The sequence below is a fragment of the Pteropus alecto genome, unplaced genomic scaffold (genome assembly GCF_000325575.1).
Source record: "Pteropus alecto unplaced genomic scaffold, ASM32557v1 scaffold94, whole genome shotgun sequence".
Classification (NCBI taxonomy): Eukaryota; Metazoa; Chordata; class Mammalia; order Chiroptera; family Pteropodidae; genus Pteropus; species Pteropus alecto.
The window spans coordinates 4,350,049-4,355,811 of record NW_006437736.1 but is presented as its reverse complement, the minus strand read 5'-3'; the positions used below and the strand labels follow the sequence as shown (position 1 = coordinate 4,355,811).

The 5,763-nt window shown below is 46.5% G+C and overlaps 1 protein-coding gene across 1 annotated transcript in view; it reads right to left on the bottom strand.

Moving 5' to 3' along the window:
* The window catches only part of NUAK1 (NUAK family kinase 1), a 71,432-nt gene extending 65,675 nt beyond the window's left edge, over positions 1-5,757 (bottom strand). Inside the window, exon 1 of the mRNA XM_025048757.1 lies at positions 5,597-5,757. The gene's annotated coding sequence lies outside the window, so the exon portion shown is untranslated. The remainder of the gene's footprint in view (positions 1-5,596) is intronic.
* Between the last annotated feature and the right edge of the window lie 6 nt (positions 5,758-5,763).

Genomic DNA, 5,763 nt, shown 5'->3' with positions numbered 1-5,763 from the left:
TCTCTCTCTCTCTCTCTTTCTCTCTCTCTCAGCACAGTTTTGACCCTTATCTTCTCAAGTCTTCTCATATCCCGACTCTTGTGAAAACCTCTGTGCTGGCCTCCTCTCTCTCTCTCTCTCTCTCTCTCTCTCTCTCCCAGCACAGTTTTGACCCTTATCTTCTCATGTCTTCTCATATCCCAACTCTTGTGAAAACCTCTGGGCTGGCCTCCCTGCTCCAGGCCAGCCCGCCAGGCTGATGGGCTCAGAGGCCCACTGTGATCACAACCCAGCCCCGCCCCCATAGTCAAGGTCTCTGCAGTCTCATTGTCTGGGTCCAAACCCTGGCTCTGTTTCTGCGGGCGACCTTGGGAAGACTAGTGTACCTCTCTGTGACTCAGTTTCTTCATCTGGAAAATGAGATGATTAGAGAATTGTTAGAAGGATTAAATTGGTTAATATGTCCCTGGCATGTTATAAGCATTCGAGAAGTACTTGCTGTTGTTGTTGTTGTCATTATTATTATATGTTATTATATTACCCCCATCCTATCTCACCCATCTGGCCTCCCAGCACAAACCCTGCATTACAAGCAGTCTGCCTACTCACCCCAGAATCTGCCCTGGGGCGATGCCCTGAAATGTCACGTATTTCAGTCTTCCGGAAACTCAATTTAAGATCATCTTCAACAGCACTTGCCACCCTAATCCCACAGTGGGCCATGACCATTCTGTACAGCCTCTTCCTGAACAACGAGGAACCCCGCAAGAAAAGAATCCCACTACAGCTGGTCTACTGGCACCATGAGGGAGTGCCACACACAAATCCAGAGGTGACCAGCTGGGCAACCTTAGGAAGGTTCTCCATTCCACTAACAGCAACGGAATAAACACTTTTGACACTATCTAGCTGTATGACCCCGGGCGAGTTACTCAACCTCCCTAAGCAGTACTTTCCCCATCCATTAAGTGGGTCTAACTAGAGTGCACACCTCTTAGGTATGTTGAAAGGATTAAAGATAGTGTAAAGCACTTAGCACAGCGTGACACATCCCAGGCTCTCAAAAATATCAGCTGGTAGTAATAATAGCAGCAGCGCTAATACAGGGAGAGGATGTGTTCTTGGTCCAGGATCAAACTCAATGTAATGAACTCAGCTTCAATGAGCTACAGTCCAACTCAGAAGCCACCTGAAATCATCGAGTCCTCTATAGAAGAGGAACCCATGGCCTAGCAACTGCTCACTCTGTCTCTTCCACCAGACAGTAAGTTCCTTGTTTATGTCCCAGCACTTCACGTGGTGAGAAGCATATGGCAGACAGTAATAAATCTTGGTTGAACTGAGCAGAATTAGTTCAATATTTGTAAGTACATTTCATCTTTGCTTCTAGATTATAAACTCTTTAAGAGTGAGGATCATGTCTTGCTCTAGTAAAGATTAAATGAATAATGGAAAGATACCAAACCAAGAATTGTTCCTTAGACCCAGCTCAATCACTTACCAGCTGTGCAACCTCTCAAACGTCACTTAACACTTCTGTGCCTTACTTTTCCCACCTGAAGGATGTGAAGTTTGGACTACAAGTTTGCCGAGGTCCCTTACTCCCTGAAACTGGGTTTGGGTCTACTTGCAACGTGGCACCTCGGCCACCATGCAGATGACAGCCACCTGGCTCGGCAGACCAGTTTACTAATTTGCCCTCCTTATCTGCACTTTTCCAGCACCAGGTTATGAATAATTGAGCCAGTGCCTAAAACACCATTTTGAGTCAAATCGGTTCCTTTGCTAGGTAAGGATGCCCCATCACTCACACGAGACCTCTGCACTTGGGGGCACACTTTGCCCACCTATCCTGCCATTCCTTCCTAGAGACCTTGCTTCCTGCTCACACCAGGCCACACCACATACCGCTCACAAGAGATAACCTGGTATAGCAGGAGAGTTGAACTTGGCTCTTGGTAGTGAGGTGATCACATGACCCCTCTCCCCAAAATGTTGTTTGTTTTGGGTTTTGCTTTTTTTTTTTCAGCAATACTTTGTGCAGCCTGAAGGTCCAGGGAGTTTGGCTCAAAGAAAATGCATGCTGTGTTATGACAAAGGGGCTCACTCAACAGCCTTGCCCAAAACTGTAGCAAAACAAGAGCTGTACAATAAACAAAGCCTAAATTCAAGGCTGTAGAGATACGTTTGGAGCCTATTTGGCTGTCTTGGCTTCCTATAGGAACACCTCCCTAATTAACCTGAAAAGTTGATTATTTCTCCTGCCTCTCTCTGAATGATACAAGGCTGACTGTCCCATGCATCATATTCTTAAAATCTAAATGAAAATCCAAGTGAGACGTAGAAAAAAATCTAAAATTGGGAACTAAAGTTGTCTAATTTCCCCTTTTGAGGCTTTCTATATATTATTTTATTCAACTCTCACAACAAGTCTATAAAGTTGGTACTATTAGTAGCCCATCTTACAGATGAGAAAGCTGAGGTTTCAAAAAGTTACATAGCTCACGCAAAGTCACAAAAGCTAGGGGTTTTGAATGTAAGTCAGGGCTCTTAAACCTTCTGCAAGAGTGCCGTATCGTTGGGATTGTTCCTCTCTGGAAGAAGCCACTTTGAGTCTTTGTCTCGTGGACATGCTCAGGCGGTGGTCACAAGACTACATTTGGGACTGGAGAGAGGAGGATCCTCGCCTGATGAGGAAGAGGTTTAGACCAGCTGAGTCCAACTTCCTGATGCTGCAACTCTTTGCAACTGCCTTTCATGGAACACAAAATATGATGCTGTGCGGCGTTTTGTTTGATTCAGAAGGCCTTTCAGGACGCGCAATTAAAAGCCATAATATTCTCGTTTTTAAACACTTCTCTGTCTCAGGAGTGCGGCCGTCACAGCATCTCGTGTAGCCTGACATCCAGCACCCGACTTCAGCCATTCACATTGGCACAGCAGCTTAAAGATACTGCTCTCCTTGTGACGTGCTCTAAAAGGTCTGGCTACAGATGAAAATAAAACATCACTGCAGAATTCTCCTTGAAGCTCGAAAACTCAGAATTGAGACAGTGCTCTCTCAATTCTCAACAGCACTTCAAAAGCACATTGTGGCTGTTTAGTGCATCCTTGGAAGAAAACTCCCAGTTCATTCTTTAAATGAAAATTTCTTGCTGCTTTTGACAGATTGAGTCACCAAGCACTGTATGAACAAGAACAACTTGCTGACCAATTTTTTTTAATTTTTGTTTCCTTTTCTGTTCAGCCAGGCACAGGGAATTTTCCACCTGACAATTCCTGTTTCTCACTTACGTTCTTACACCATCTGTGAGCAGTGTGCTCAGCAGGGGGAGGACTCAAGGCCAAGGAGGCCTTCCCTTCACCAAAGTTCATTTTTCCCATCTATTTAATGCAAGGTTTTCACCAGATGATTTTGCTAACGTTCTAATCTTATCTATCTAGTAGAAAGCAGTTTGGGGCTTGCCAATTTGGGGGCCTGGATATGCTACCAGATTCAAAAATCGTTGCATAATTTTTGAGTAAAACAAGAGATTGAGCTGAAATTAATAGCACAATGGGAAACTGAACTAAGGCTGGACAATAACAGGACTCAAGTCTTAACAGCTGAGAAATGAGCCTCTTCCGTTCTCAGGGTGCCCCCTAGTGGCCATTCGACTAAATCCCAACGGAATGTTCAGGGTTTCTGCAAATAAAGGGAGACACCCACTGAAAGAGAAAGGCAGGCTTCGCTTACTGATGCAATTCTTTTCACTCTAACATACATACTCCGTGGATCAGACGGCAAGACGAATGCCTGACCGGAAGCCCCCGTGAAGCTCGTAAAGGTGTCTGCCATAAGACAAGGTTTCATTCTTTCAGTTTGTGGCAGCTCCCCAGCATTCAGACTTCTGTGTCCCCTCACAGATCCCAGACACGCCCTTACCACTCAACCCCTCACAAGCTCACATCCTCAACCTGCAGCTCCAGCCGCGTCTGTTTTTCATTATTCCACTTTCCAACTTCCCAGCGCGATTCTTCAACAGTTATTAAGACAACATGAGCAAGGAGCTAAGCTTAGTTTCTGCTTATTCAACATCCAGCCTGGGGAATATCACCTCAGAAGAAAAGCATGAATGAAGTGCATGTTTCTCAGCCTCTTTTTCCACAAACCTGAAAGTGCGTTCCTCCAAGGACATTTTTACAACCACCCCATCTTTAAATTTTTCAACCCACAAAAAATGGCACCTGCCCAGAGCAAATTCTCAACTACTTGCTTGCTGTATAGAATGTGTTTACTGGAGCCAGCTTAAAAATATAATGCACGTCTCTGATTTTGAATTAATGTATAACACTTTTTAAAAAGGCTATAGAATAAAGTTGTATCAACTCAAACAGTGACGCTTAGAATAAAGGAGTTATCCAGGTATCCAAATATTTAAGAATTAGGGGGAGGGCTGAACTTTTTGATTGGTGCCCCATTTTTTCCACAGGACTGTCTGCACAAATATGAAAGAAAAACACCAATGTCAACCTACCACTTCATTCAACAATTCATTTTGCTTTTTCCCTATGGTCATTTGTTAAGTTTATAAGCAACATCCCCAAAAGTGCACATAAAATGCCCCATAATTAGTTCCTGCCTTTGGCCCAAAATCTATTAAAATACATCTGATATGCTTCAAATCAAAGAACCGTGTTAATTTTCTGCCACACACCACACAAAATCTTTCTGCAATAGTCAGTCACTTTGAACCCAGCCCTCTAGCCACAAGCAGTGTGGATTTCAGGGGCCTGTTCTGCAGAAAGGAAAATGACAACGAACCAAGTTGGGGACAACCCAGAGACCCAAAGGCACTCGGGGCACTTCTTGGGGCTTTGCAAATGGTCCAGGGATCCTGGCAGGGTTTCAGCTGTCGCAAAGAGTGGGATGGCGGGGCCAGATCCCTAAAGCAATTTAGAAGCCCTGCAGCCAGGACCCGAAATTAATTGAGTCTGTTGCAATTCAGCATCTGTGTGGCTACCCATGCCCTGGGCATTTATTTCAGTCCTCCCAGAAGCCAGACGCAAACTGTCACAACACTCAGGCATGCAGCAGCCTTTACTTTTGCTCCCTAACTTTCTCTGAAAAACAGGCAGGAGTCCGACCTCCCTTACAACGAAAGCAGCATCAGGGTGATGGGGAGTAAGAGTGGGAGGATGCAGAGAGAGTGGGAAGTGGGGGGAGATCGCATTCATTTACAGGACACGGGACTTGGGGGACCAGCTCTGATCTGAAGACGTGGGTCTGTTTGGAGTTACAGCCATAAGGCATTCCAGGGCATGGTCTGAATGCATGCCCGCCAGGGAGACCCCGACGGTCCCAGCGTTGCAAAGTGTTTGCAAATCATAAACACTACTTTGCTGCTGGGATAAAAACCCCTAAAATATGCGCAGACAGGATGTAACAAGTGTTTCGGGAGAGAAACACGCCTGAGTCACGGGGAGCTAGGGGGAGAGTGAGGAGTCTGTCTGGGGGTTCTCTCGGACCAGAGAGCCTCGGCGCCCAAGACCCCCGCCCCACGCGCGCTCGGCCCCAGCAGAGTCCAGTCAAACTCGCGCCCCCCGCCCCACACCCCCGGAGTGTCCCCGCACTCACCACTCGGCCTGAAAACCTCTCGGTGGCCCTCTTGACTTTGCCATAGGTGCCTTTGCCCAGGGTCTCCTGCAGCTCATAGCGGTGCTTCAAGTTGTGCTTATGGTGATGCCGCTTCACCCCGTGCGGCTTCCTGGGCTCCGGGGCCGCCGCCGCCGCCGCCACCGCCG